The sequence below is a fragment of the Pseudorasbora parva genome, chromosome 2 (assembly GCF_024679245.1).
Source record: "Pseudorasbora parva isolate DD20220531a chromosome 2, ASM2467924v1, whole genome shotgun sequence".
NCBI classification, from domain to species: domain Eukaryota; kingdom Metazoa; phylum Chordata; class Actinopteri; order Cypriniformes; family Gobionidae; genus Pseudorasbora; species Pseudorasbora parva.
Window position 1 is genome coordinate 37,952,664 of NC_090173.1, and position 15,434 is coordinate 37,968,097.

The following is a 15,434-nucleotide window of genomic DNA, read 5'->3' on the forward strand; positions in this document are numbered from 1 at the left end:
CTGTGTGGCATCCCCTCTTCTTTTTATAACAGTCTGTAAATGTCTGGGGACTGAGGAGACAAGTGCTCAAGCTTAGGAATAGGAATGTTGTCTTATTCTTGTCTAATACAGGCTTCTAGTGCTCAGCTGTCTTGGGTCTTCTTTGTCGCATCTTCCTCTTTATGATGTCCTAAATGTTTTCTAACGGTGAAAGATCTGGACTGCAGGCTGGCCATTTCAGTACCCGGATCCTTCTTCTACGCAGCCATGATGTTGTAATTGATGCAGAAAGTGGTCTGGCATTGTCATGTTGGAAAATGCAAGGTCTTCCCTGAAAGAGATGACATCTGGATGGGAGCATATATTGTTCTAGAACTTGAATATATCTTTCAGCATTGATGGTGCTTTTCCAGATGTGTAAGCTGATAATACTTGGGTTGACCTTGTTCATCTTTAGTCCGGATGACACGGCGTCCCAGTTTTCCAAAAAGAACTTTTTTTTTTTTTTATTTGATTGACCACAGAAAAGTTTTATACTTTGCCACCGTCCATTTTAAATTAGCCTTGGCCTAGAGGAAACGGCTACGCTTCTGGATCATGTTTAGATACGGCTTCTTTTTTAACCTATAGAGTTTTAGCTGGCAACAGCAAATGACACAGTAGACTGTGTTCACCAACAATGTTTTCTGGAAGTATTCCATGTTGTGATTTCCATTACAGTAGCATTCCTGTCTGTGATGCAGTTCTGTCTAAGGGCCTGAATATCACGGGCCTCCGGTATGGTTTTCCGGCCTTGACCCTTACACACAGAGATTGTTCCAGATTTTTTGTAAACTCTTTGCAATTTTTCTCTGAGAAAATACTTTCTGATATTGCTCCACTATTTTTAGCCGCAGCATTGGGGGAATTGGTGATCCTCTGCCCATCTTGAATTCTGTGAGACACTGCCACTCCGAGAGGCTTGCCAGCTAAGCTAAAAAGTTGCAAATTGATCCTCCAGCTGTTCCATATATGTACATTTAATTTTTCTGGCCTATTATTGCTACCTGTCCCCACTTTTTGGGAATGTATAGATCTCATGCCAAAATGAGCATACAGGTCCTTCTAAAAAAATTAGCATATGTGATAAAAGTTCATTATTTTCCATAATGTAATGATAAAAAATAAACTTAATTTTTTGAGGAATTTGGGGTTTTCATGAGCTGTATGCCAAAATCATCAGTATTAAAACAATAAAAGACCTGAAATATTTCAGTTGGTGTGCAATGAATCTAAAATATATAAAAGGTTAAATTTTTATCATTACATTATGGAAAATAATGAACTTTTATCACAAATGCTATTTTTTTGAGAAGGACCTGTATATTTCAAAATATCTCACTTTGAACATTTGATATGTTATCTATAATCTATTGTGAATAAAATATAAGTTTATGAGATTTTTAAATTATTGCATTCCTTTTTCATTCACAATTTGTACAGTGCCAACTTTTTTGGAATCAGGTTTGTATATATGAACACACTTGTACTTTAGCTGGCTGAAGTCAAACCAATCAACCAATCCTACAGATTTTATGTATCACCCTGATGTGAACACATAGATGTGCATAGAGTATGTGACTGCTCTATATAGTGACACAATATAACAGCGTATACACTTCCTGGTGTCTGTTAAAAAATAAAATAAAAAACACACCTGCATCTGAAAAGCCATACATACATATATGTGCATAATAATTTTGCAAATCACAGATGAATTTATAAAAAAAAAAAAATGAATACATCTAATACAGTTTTTTTTATTTGCTTTGGTACAATTTTTACAAGTAAGGTACAAGTAAGTACATTTTCAAAACTCTTAGTACAAAAATCCAAAGTGATCACACAGCTAGTCATTCTTTCAAAACCTGATCGCATGCTTTCATTCAGTTGCACATATTTTCACTCCACATAATCATTGTTTTAAACACAAGATTATTGTAATATGTAATGAGAACGTTTGGTTTAATCAACGAAACACAACTGTATGATCTTCTTTCAATTTAGTACTTTTAACAATCGGTTCATCCAAAAGCAAACAATGCAATATACATGTTTCAAATCACCCTCCTTGCTGAATTACAGTAACACAGGCTACAGATGCCACACAAGATATATAGTTTATATGTTTACCAAATGATTTGTTGATTAACCATTACGATCAGTTGGATTAAATAAAAGAAAAATGTATTAAACTGAATGAGAAGAGGTTCAAATTAAAAGTTTGATAGTAAGAGATTTATGAAAGGTGGATACTGTGAATTAAATATTTATGTAGCTGAAACTCTTATTTTGTGTAGTGCAAAGGAAAATGTTCATCGTATTAACTCAATTTGAATTTCAATGAACTCAAAATTTTAAGGCAACCAGGTAATTTTTTTTCTAAATAATTTTTAACAGTGTACTAACACAATTGAAAATATGCTGAAATGTTTGAAAAAAAGTGACATTTTTATGATCTGTTGGGATATTAGTACTATGAGTTTTGAAAATGTACACCTTGCCCGTGAAAGTAGTACCAAAGTGAAAAGAAGAAAAAAAAACTGTAAATAATAACAAATAATAAAAAAATAAAATAGGAGCTGATGGATAGCTGCAGGCCATAATACAATAAAGCTGCATTAAATTCTCAATATCAGGAGAGTGAATGTGAGATATAAACAAATAATCCAACCATGAATACCACAGACAGGAATCCACAATCAGTTTTGCTTTAAAGGATAATGTCATTTCCACTTTATGCTGTTCTGGTAATGATGTAATTTGCAAAAGAGCTTTGTGGAAGCAATACACAGGGGTATGAGGTGTGTATTTAAAGGTGTGTTCATGTTTTTCTATCTTAGTGGGGACTTCAACCTGAATGCACACAGCTTTCCCTACATTGTTGATAAATGTTCCCACAAGAATAGTAATACCAGAAAATGTTGACCTTTGGGGACTTTTTATTTGGTCCCCATGAGGAAACAAACATATAAATGATACAGAATGATCTCATCATACATCTCCGTTCAGTGCTCATGAGCTTTTTTTCTGTGAAACAGAGAGCCGAGTTGTGTCGTGTCTCTAACAACCCGCATGCCCTAAAGCCAGATCACTTTCACTTCCATCCCCACAAATCTTTGTCAATTGTATGTGTTTTACGCCTGTTTGAACATTGAAGCGATTTTAGACTATCGGATGTGTATTATGTTGAACTAATGCCTGATATATTGTGAAACACAAACACTAACAGACAATAGCTCACATATTATGTGAAAAACGTGCAAAGAGGAGTGCAGAAACTCACTGTCAACGCTGTCCTGTGATAGACCTGTCTACCTTTGAAGTAACTACCAGAGCTTCATAATTAATAGAGATCACAAGCACAATCATTCTCTCATTAATGCATTCAAATAAATGTAATGTAGGCCTTTATCCGAAGTAGGCCAAATTTTATTAATACACATTTATTAATCGTAACCGAGGTAAAATGTGGAATTAATCGAGATTTATATTTTAGGTCAAATCATTCCAGCCCTATTAGCAAGGGCGTACCAATACCCTGTCACAGTTCAATCAATACATATCACAATACTGAACTCACGATACAATATTATTGCGATGCTCCAATATGGTAAAAGGTTACCATAAAATGTAGTGTTGATTCAAATGTTAAATTTGGTATTATATTGGAGCTGGGGGTGGAAATTAATGAATAGGCTTGGACTAGATACTGGTAACATAATGCACAGGTCAATGGTGACACCAGAATAAAAATATTCATAATTCTGAAGCTGAAAATACAGAATTATTTTAAACGAATACCCTTGCTTGGACTGTCACTGACTAGATATATTTATAATAATGTAGGCCCTTTTTGCTGGTAACATGAGACATTTGGCATTATCTGGACCCACAAATATTCCCCCATTATACTATATTATATTCAACATTATATAGTACTTTAATGTAGTACTGACTAGGGATGTAACGGTATTGAATTTTCACATCACGGTTATAGTGACCTAAATTATCACGGTTATCAATATTATCACGGTTTTGTTCAAATTAGATAAAGTGTTCAAAAAGAACCAATGCACACACTGAAAACATGTCAACAACTTTTATATTTGAAAATTAACAAACAACAAATAAATCAAGCAGTTCTATGCACTTTTTAAAAGCAACATTGTATTCTGTGGGATTTCCTTCCTTATATTGGCCGGCATCAATAGCACCATAAGTAATAATTTGCTGTAAATAGAATCTCTAACATTATCTCTATAAATATGTTCAAACAATATTCTCATCCGTGTCCTACATCAGCTATGACACATTTAAATCTAGCATATTTTGAGCCCAAACAGTATCCCAGGAAAATAAATCATATCCATATTTTAATATGATTTGACAGTTTATTTTATTAAATATCAAAAATAAAAAAGGTGTGCATTATATATATGAACACTTTACAGTCAGTGTTATGCAAACGCGCATAACCATGTAACTTTAGAGACGGCCCCTAAATTATCTCGAACGTCAAGCCACCTTTATGCCAGTCATATCCGATGCACTATGGTTCTGCGGTATTTGTTTTGAACTATTTTCGCTGCTGAAATAGAACAAAAACATTCAACCGTATACTGAATGCATCTCCTGCGTACATCGCACGCTCATCTCTGCTTTGAGTGCAGATTACAGTGAGAGCGTGCTCTGAACAAAACTCCGCTGATGATGATCTGATTATTAGACATTGCATTCATAAACTCAATAGAAACACGTGTGATAGGTTATAATGCGCAACTCGATTATAATAGATAGCTTTTGGAGAAGCCTATAATAAGTAGGTGACAGTGGTTTTCAAACCCTGGACAGCGTAAGGCTACACGCCACAGTCGAAATAAACACAAACGGGGATTGTTATCAAGCCCTGATTATTATTCCTTAAATGTCACCCTAGTCGTGTCTGAACGTGTTCGTTCGTCTTTGGCTCAAGCTTCACGTTATTATTTCCCAGACGTAGGTAGGTATGGACATAGGTATGGAGGTCAAAGTCCACTTGCCTTGCGTTCGCAAATCTTAGCAGATTTGAAGTGTTTCCCTAAAGGCGGGCGTACACTGTGCGAATTCGGACACTCGGAAGGTCGTGAGATATTGCAGACGCTACGAGTCATTTAATTTGATCATCGCATCAAATCAGCTGGTACACGGCACGACTGTTTGCACCGCGAGCCGGCCGCGATCACACGAGTTTTCATGTAACACAGACACCGGAGCTTTCAATGTTGCTGATGGCTTTAGATACAAAAAAATAAAGAAAAAAGGTGTGAAAATGATTTGTTGAAAAGCAGAGAACAGCCATTCCTTTTAACCGAAACAACAGGAGGGAGAGAGAAGAGTGCACGTGCGAGAGAGAAAGTGTGTGTGTGTGTGTGTGTGTGAACGCAGTATGTGGCAGCCACTGAGCTAGTCATATAGATTGAGCGTATGTGACGTGCTTGTGCATGATTTGGCAATAGGGGACAGCCCAGCAAACACAAAACGTTTTTACAACGTTCCACAACGTTGTATTCTGGTTGCAATTAGGTAATGTTGTAGTACAACGTTTTAAAGACGTTTTAAAAACGTTTTTTAAAATAGAAAAATAATGTAACCAAAATAAAACGTTTTAAAAACGTTGTGAAAATACCAATCTGGGACGTTTTCTTTAAGTAGTCAAAAAAACGTAAATATCACGTTTGTTTACTACGAAAACAAAACTAGACCAAACTACAACTTTTGGGAGACGTTTTATTCAGGTGTTAAAATAACGTTATCTGCACGTTGGAATAAAACGTTTTAAAAACGTCATGGTAGTACCAAAATACAACCATATGCCAAACCTCCAACGGTAGGCTACGTTCTGTTTGTGAAAAATATACACAGAATATAAACAGAACGTGACAGTAACATTTTAACATCAACGATTCAGTGACTGATCGAGTAACAGATGAGGCTGATGCAGAGCTGAGCATTCTATATCAATGTTGTGAATATACTTTAAGGTGCTCATTTAACTGATAGAATAGCTATATTAGAGTATTATATTATATTATATTATATTATATTATATTATATTATATTATATTATATTATATTATATTATATTATACAAGCTTTCATTCTCATTCCATTTAAAGTTTTACGTAGGCATAGGCTGCAGTTTCCACTTAAACGGTGGCCTACTTAACTATCGGGATATTATACTTCAGTATAAAAATATGTATTCATGGTAACGCAACACTGCACGTGTTGAACATTCGAGTCGCTTTTAAACAAACTGGAGCAGATGGAATTACCATGGAAACGGGGCAGCTCGTCTGACAACAAGCAGCAAAGCTCCGTCTGTCACTGTTGTTTTCACTAATTTCAGGTAAGTTAAGTCCCTAATATTACACATATAATACATACAACTGTTCTTGACACTTTCTAACACGCTTCTGTTGAATATTTACTTTTAAGAAATGGTTTAGTGTCTTCGGAAAAAGTCCGTTAGCCTCTTAACCGTTAGGCTAATGAGAGGTAAGTTAACGTTAGGCTATAGCCCTGAGCTCTTATTTATGAAAGTTGGGCTTTTAATTCCATATTATGTGTAGATAAGAGGTTTTGTTAATGTTTTGCTGGCTATTTGTCAATGGTTGAATGAAAGGAACGTTAATTTAAGTATTTAACCAAACAGTTTGCACTTTACGTGACTCGGTGACGTCACATGCGCTATTTCAAACATGTTTGATCTGTCATAGTAAACAAGTATTGACCACGTATATAACCATGCATCTGTAAAACCTAAACGTAAATTCTGGTATCTTACGATATTATATATTGTATATATCCTGTATATTAATCTTTTTTTCTTTTTTTTTGCTGCATTTTCACCTATGCACTAGTTTATTTATTTCTAATAAACCTACCTGAGTGACATTGTATAGTTTACCACTTATTGTTGGCTCTGTGACAAATTGTTTATGTTCCTAGATTGTGATGGCTGTCCAGCACTATGAACCATCTGACTTGTAAGTAAAACATACATACATACATACATACATACATACATACATACATACATACATACATACAACCATACATACATTCATGTGTGTATATGTTGATCATTCTAGCAAATTAAATGGTTAAATGTTCATTAATTAACTCTGAGATCAACTTTGCAGATGCAGTTCATGTGTGCATATAGGGAGACAGTAGATACTGAAATCATCACGAGTGTCTGGCGTGCTTCGGTTTAAGTAGTAGTAGTTATTTACATACTATAGACATGGCAGAACAAAGACTTCAGATTTCAGTTCCAGTCTTTTTGAGCTTTAATATTCAGACACTAGTCTGTATCAATATCTGATTCATTGTAGAGCCCTTATTTTGATTTATACATAAAGAATATTTTCAAATTCTGTAACGTTCTGCTTAAATTCTACAGTAAATTCCATTTGTGACTGGATTCTGTGATTTCATCCATGTTTGGCTCTACGTGGTATTTGCAGTATTAAAGAGAGGTAGTTTTGAGAGTGAATTATTGTTGTGTTATAAATTTGTTACCATTAGTATAAGAAGGGTAAGACTAAAAGACTAAATTTCAGTCCGGCAGAATTTTCTGCACACTTCACCACCGAGGCCAGATGAGCATTGTGAATGTATGAACCTCACATTATATTTATAACAATCCTTGTTGATGTTTGAATTGTATTTCAGGGCAGTTTGTGAAGAGGGATAAACAAGAGATGTTGTGAAAACCAGGACAGAAGTTGGTTCCAGATCCACCTTCCAGACCAGACTTCTGTCTCATATGGATTGCTGTCTAATGGTGTATTATATGTTCTCTGCAGAATTAGGTGCATGCAGATATTACTCAGGAACACGACTAAACTTTGTTTGCTATAATACATCTATTTAGTGTACCAATGTGAAACAGACTAAAACACTTGACTGTTTCTCAAAATCAGGTATGCCAATATTATAAAATATTATTTATTGAACAATAATAGAGACAGAGTGTATTTAGGCCACGCCCACACCGGGGAGGAAACATTCCAACGCTCTCCATTGATTTTGTGTTGCGTGAAGCGGTCACCTCGTCTTTTTTTACTTATAACAAAAACGGCAATGTCTAAAAGCTCATATGTGACGAGGTGTGCAGCACACAAGGTAAAAAACACATAACTAAGTTTTTATAAGCTGTCGACCCCAAAAAACAAGCGTTTAAGGACAAAAGTGGATACAGGCAATAAGACGTGAAGCTTCAGCAAGAAGAATGGGTCAATTTTGGGATCCTGACACTCCATATGCCTACGTGTGCAGTAAACCTTTTGTTAAATATCCAAATGTCAGTTTTATATATTATATATTATATTTCCTGTCGCTGATTACTTTCCCCTCCAGTGTGTGTAGTTCTCAGTGTAATATAGCATGACGCGCTCTGTCTCAAGTGCCTGTATCCACTTTAGTCTTTAAACACTCGTTGTTTTTTTGGGGTCAACAGCTTATAAAAACTTCTGGGTTTTGTTCCTGGGGTTTTTAGCTTGTTTAATGTACACCAGGTACAATAGAAAAAATAGATTGCAGTAAAATAACATATGCATAACATAATCTGTAATTAGTTAAAATGAGAATTTACATTTTATAGATTAATCTCTTTTGTTATAACATCTGTGCACTGAATTTTTATGGATTTTTCTCTACATTTTTTTGTTCATGTTCTTATTTAAATTCCCAGTCATTGCATAATTTGCATGTGCTGTACTTTATTTGTACCATTTTGTTTTATTGGCATACCGGTATTTTTATTTATCTGTTTAGAATTTTTTTCTTATTATTAATGAGAGCTTTAATTGTAGTCTTCTACAATTATCTCAATGATTTCAATTTACATTATCTCTACTAAAAATGAAAAAGCTGTTATCATGTAACTTTTCTGTTGTTGTTCCAAACTTGTATGACTTTGTTAGACATTCGAGTTAATGTTTCTTATTCACCATTCACTTTCTTTTGTTCAAAAAAGTGAATAGTGTATAAGGAACATTATGCTTAATATCTCCTGACTTAAGGTTAACATTAACACCTCCCTTTGTGTTTAACAAAGGAAAGTCATACAGATTTAGATTGGAATAATGTAAGGATGAGTAAATGACAGATTTTTCTTTTTTTGTGAACTTACCTCTATCATATTGCTTTTTATATTGTGTGAATAAATACAATGACTGACAAATGTTGTGTGTAGTATAAATTATTAGTACTACATATGTTTATGTAGTTTAATAAAATGGGAAACAAACAGAGGTAAGGCCTACAGGTAAGGTGAAATGTAAAAAGCGTTATTAATAAGCTGAATATTAAGATTGACAGAAATATTATAACGTGTGATTAGCCTTGACAAATTATACAGAGATCTAAAAAGACCACAATATATTTTTCTTACTGTAGTTATAATATTGTTTTTATATTAAAGATAACAGTAAAAACAAAAAAACATTTTGATCACAGCATGTGTGAAGTGAAGAACCAGTTTGAATGTGGTACGTTTCTACAACGTTGGAAGGAGATGGACGTGGTAGGTGACAAAAACGTTATAAACACATTTTTGCAATGTTGGAAGGAGAGGATATGGTAAGGTGATAAAAAAAACGTTATAAATATGTTTCTGCAACGTTGTAAGTAGACGCGGTAACGTGATAAAGACGTTTCTGCAACGTTACAAGGAGACGTGGGAACGTGATAAAGACGTTATAAGAACGTTTCTGCAACGTTGTGAAAAAACGTATTTATAACGTGAAAAAAACCCGACATCTGTCGTATTAAATACGTCGGATAAAAACGTTATCGCGACCTTTTCACAACGTGAAAAAAACGTTTTTACAACGTTGCTGTGTTTGCTGGGAGCTGGTAAAAATCGGGCCGACTCCCCGAACTTTTTAAACATGTTTAAAAATGATCGTAAGGTCGGGAGGTGCTCTTAACGTGCTCGGCTCGTCTCGTATTTCCTCTCACACGGTGCGAGCCGCGACCATACGAGCATCCACGATGTCCACGCGATTTCTCCCGAGAAAAAAAAATCGTCTGCGAGTTCGTACGATAGCAAAAATCGCATCGTGTACGCCCGCCTTAAGTGTTTCCCCCATACAGCGACTTTCTTCTGGCATGTTCTGCTGCAGACAGGGTGACCAGAGCCTCTTTGATTCATTTTCCCCTTTAGGACTTTTGTAAAAGCCAAAATATGGCCACGCCTCAGATTTTTTACTTTTAGAAGACTGGAAAATCTCCCGGTACTGTCACTGCCTTCTGTCATTTCTTCTCAGAAAACAGCCGTCACGTGCTGCGCGCGCCTGCACCAGACTGGACAGGATTTACCGCGAGTTTTCAAAATCGTGATAATCACTGACGGTTTTAATGATAATTAAATTTTAAACAATATTACTAACCGTCAGGAAATTTTATCGTGGTTTATCGTGAAACTGGTAATCGTTACATCGTACGGACATTCAAACTCTAAACTTGATTTTTTTTAAAAGTAATTTTATTTTTGATTAAACAATACACAATGAAGATTGTTACTATCCACGATGCATATTTTTGCATTGTTGTATTGCTAATGCCCTTAACGCCTAGACGGGGGAGGGTCAATACAGTTTGTACAGTATAAAAACCACGTCTATGGAATGAGTGTGTGAGTTTAATGAGTATAAATGTTTGTGTTATAGGGCATGGTCATAGACCTACAAAGATAAATATGAGTTTTGGCATAAATGCATGAACACGTCATCATGTGCACTATTTCTGTCCAGAACAGCTTAGAGCCATTTTAGTTCTTTTTGGCTTAGATGTTAAAAAGACACACACACACATACACACACAAACACACACACACACACACACACACACACATACACTCAAAGACCTCTCTGCAACCTTATTGGCTTTAAAGGTCCGTTTAGGTCACACAGTCTTCAGCAGATAGTAAATCTGTTTGGCCTTCCTAATTCTCACGGATGTGTGCTGAATTTCAGAATAGGGCTGGGCAGTATATAAAGTTTGTACAATATATCAATATATTTTTAAGAGACGATACGGAATGAGGCAACACCGTGTATATCAATATACAGCAGATTCATATGAACCGCATCTGAAACATAACGGAACGAGCAGAGTGAGCTGCAGGGAAAGTGCATAATACAATTTGTCCTCAACATGACACATGCATTATATCAAAACTCTAGTACAAAAATCCAGTTCAGTTGCACATATTTTCACTCCACATAATCATTGTTTCAAATACAAGATTATTGTAATGATGATGATTTGGTTTAATCAACAAAACATAACTGTATGATCTTTCGATTTAGTACCTTAAACCATCAGTTCATCAAACAGCAAACAATGCAATATACATGTTTCAAATTGCAGTAACACAGGCTACAGATGCCATGCCACATAAGAAAATGTTTTTCCATTACCTAACTTAGGCATTAATCCATAATATTTGTAATAGTATCTATTTAGTGTGTTATCAAAAGGTGTGATAAAGTTATGACACAGCCATGAGGTTATGTGCTATAGAATAGTTTGCAGCCAATCGAGAAAATGTTCTCACTGTGCCATATGACTGAATCTAATGTAGTTGAGCTAAAGGGTGAGTTACAGTAATGTGGCAGTCTCTACCATGATAATCTATTTACAGTATCACATGGCATATACTGTAATGTAAAATGATGTACTTGATTCCATCCGTCTTATCCACTAATATACTCTATTATACATTTTGTTTTTAAGATTGTAAACCCCCAATTTGCACATAATATATTGCATAGCCTACTTTACATCCACTATGGGCCAACATTTCTAAAGAATGCTTTCAGCACCTTGTTGAATCAATGCCATGTAGAATTAAAGCAGTTCTGAAGGCGAAAGGGGGTATTAGTATGGTGTTCCTAATAATCCTTTAGGTGAGTGTATATATAACATATTGACCAAATTTGAATGATAGCGGATCCCTTTAAAATAAATTAATTAATTTGTTGCCACAACTTACTAATAAGGTTCTTCTTCGCTGCTCAGAATGCATTGTAAGCACAGGAAGTTGTGCTATGTTGCTACAAGCAACCACTTTTAGAGCAGCCAAGATAGTGAATATAGTCATTTTTTTCTGAATTGGTGAATTTTACAATTTTTGTGAACGTTTAGCAGCACACTAGCATGATCTAACACACTCACTGAACTTAAAGCTACAAAACTCAGAATGTAATTTTACTGATGGTGTCTAGTGACTGATGGGAAGGTTATTACAAATAATCATAATGAATTGTGTGCTAACACAGCTGAAAGCAGGTTCTTGGCAGAATGGTGCCTGCTGTCTAATGGCAGGTGGGATACTGCTCCTTTAAACTGTTATAATAGTGGAGGGATGTTTCAATCAGGTTATATAAGAAATGGATAGGTTTTCACAGACAGAGATAAAAGCATGTACACGATATAGGAGTTTTTATATCCCTCAGGATGAATTTTGATCTAGTGCTGGGCGTGTAAAGTGAGGTCTGAGATAAAGCATCACATTTTGATCAGGACACTTTAAAATAAAAATAAGAATCATCCTCAAATATCTATGGATTATATAGTAGCCTATGACCTTATTTACTAAATGATATGTAGAACAGTATTTCTCAGCCTTTTTGACTAAAAGACCCCCATTGTATAATTGTACTTATCAGCAGTGTTGGGTGTAATACATTACCAAGTAATTACTGTAATTTAATTGTTACGAGTTGGTTGTAATAAGTAAGCACATGTAGAATGAAAGGGAACAGTCTTTAATGATACATTTGGAGAGAATAACACAGGATTAACACAACCTAATGAGATGATGGACGGCAGGTGAACATAATGACTAAAACAATTCAAGAAAACTAGGTAAAATGGCAAGAGGCGACATGGTAATAACTTGATGGAAGATAACCTAAGGACAACTGACAGAGATGGAGCTGCTGAAGATGGAGATGATGAGCCACATAGCCCACGGGAGACAGATGGTACTTAAAACTGAGGTGGAGCCGCAACGATGAACGCCCAAAGGTTGGAGGGACCAAGGATGAAGGTGAAGCCGGGGGAGGGCGGAGACAGACAAAGGTGCAGGCAGGACGATGCCTGAACAAGGCTACGCCGGGGGGACAAGGGTCCCCAGTGAAGCTGTAAGGGCAATGGTTTCTGGTGGAGCCAAGGGATGGAGGAGCTAAGGTGGAGCCAATGTGTGGACATGCCGAGGCGATTGACTGGAGGGAGACATAATCTTTTAAAAAAAATCCAGAAAACACAATGTATGATTTTTTTAACTATTTATTTGTATAATACAGCTGCTAATAAGTATTTGAACACCTGAGAAAATCAATGTAAATATTTGGTACAGTAGCCTTTGTTTGCAATTACAGAGGTCAGACATTTCCTGTAGTTTTTTCACCAGGTTTGCACACACTGCAGGAGGGATTTTGGCCCACTCCTCCACACAGATCTTCTCTAGATCAGTCAGGTTTCTGGCCTGTCGCTGAGAAACACTGAGTTTGAGCTCGCTCAAAAGATTCTCTATTGGGTTTAGGTCTGCAGACTGGCTAGGCCAGGCCAGAACGTTGATATGCTTCTTACAGAGCCACTCCATGGTTACCCTGGCTGTGTGCTTTGGGTCATTGTCATGTTGACTTGAAGCCTTGACCCATCTTCAATGCTCTAACTAAGGAAAGGAGGTTGTTCCCCAAAATCTCGCAATACATGGCCCCAGTCACCCTCTTTTTAATACAGTGCAGTCGCCCAGTCCCATGTGCAGAAAAACACCCCCAAAGCATGATGCTACTACCCCCATGCTTCACAGTAGGGATGGTGTTCTTGGGATGGTACTCATCATTCTTCTTCCTCCAAACACGTTTACTGGAATTGACCAAAGTTATATTCTGGTCTCAGCTGACAACATGACTTTCTCCCATGACTCCTCTGGATCATCCAAATGGTCATTGGCAAACTTAAGACGGTTGCCTTGGACATGTGCTGGTTTAACCAGGGGAACCTTCCGTGCTCTGCGTGATTTCAAACCACGACGTCTTAGTGTATTACCAACAGTAACCTTGGAGCAATTTTTTTTTCTACAACAGTGGACCGTTTTTCATCAAGCTGCTTGGCAATTTCCCCGTAGCCCTATCCAGCCTTGTGAAGGTGTACAATTTTGTCTTGTCTTTACACAGCTCTTTGGTCTTGGCCATGTTAGTAGTTTGATTCTTACTGATTGTATGGGGTGGACAGGTGTCTTTATACAGCTAACAACCTCAAACAGATAATAAATGGAGTGGAGGGTGGGTTTTTAAAGGCAGACTAACAGGTCTCTGAGTTGTTCAGGTCTTTGAAAATTCTGGCTGATAGACAGGTGTGCAAATACTTATTTGCAGCTGTATCATACAAATTAATAGTTAAAAAATCAATATTGTGATTTCTGGATTTTTTTTTTTAGATTATGTTTCTCACAGTGGACATGCACCTACGATGACAATTTCAGACCCCTCCAAGATTTCTAAGTGGGAGAACTTGCAAAATAGCAGGGTGTTCAAATAATTTTGAATTGGAATCGCATTTAAGATGGCGGAATACTGTGTGAAGTCCACTTCGCGGTCCTCTTATGGTCGAATGGAACCTCCCATGCCTCCTATGTCTGCCATATTTAACATACCCACTTCAGGTCTTGCAGTCTCTAATAATAAGCTCATGAGCTGAATGAAGTGTTTTAGATGAGGAAGACATACAAAATGTGCAGTGCTGGGGTTCTTCCAGGACAAGTTTAAAAAACCCTGCTATAGATTATAGAACAATATAAAAGCAATTGTTAATGTCTAATAATTTTCTAATGTAAACTTATCCCTTCTAATTCTTTGGTCAGCTCAAGAATAATTTATGCAATTTCATTATTTGAAAGTATTAAAAGAGCATTTTCATGTCTATTCTTGTATTCTTCAACTGGTTACGGGTGATAATTGAATTTAGGAAGCAATTCATAATTAGTAATGCAGTATTTTTTGGAGATTGTTGTAGTACAGTAAACTAATTACACTGTTGAAGTTGTACAATTAGTAACTAGTAATTAATTACTTTTGTAGAGTAATTTTTAGAGTAACTTGGTATCAAACTTTTTTATTTAACAGAATCTGAGTGTTGTTATTAAGGGTAAATACATTTAAATGGATTTAAACTGATTGTGTGCATTTTTAGCATTTAAATTAAGGATTTGTTATTTTATAATATACTTTTTAAATCATCTTGTGCTCATCTTTTCTCTGAACCACTGATGTAGAACAATATTTTGCCAACAAGCAAGTCCTTATTCTAACTTTTAAAGTATTTAGGGCCAGTCTGAAGCTGAAAGTGAT

The 15,434-nt window shown here is 36.0% G+C and overlaps 1 protein-coding gene and 1 long non-coding RNA gene across 3 annotated transcripts in view; one reads left to right on the plus strand and one right to left on the minus strand.

The window, feature by feature from the left end:
* mpp3a (MAGUK p55 scaffold protein 3a) overlaps nt 1-15,434 on the minus strand; it is a 39,020-nt gene that overhangs the window by 22,547 nt on the left and 1,039 nt on the right. The gene's annotated exons all lie outside the window — the stretch shown is intronic.
* On the plus strand, nt 6,291-8,615 carry LOC137053636 (uncharacterized). Its single transcript, XR_010899949.1, has 3 exons — nt 6,291-6,409; nt 7,012-7,049; nt 7,741-8,615. It is a non-coding gene; the product is annotated as an uncharacterized lncRNA (long non-coding RNA).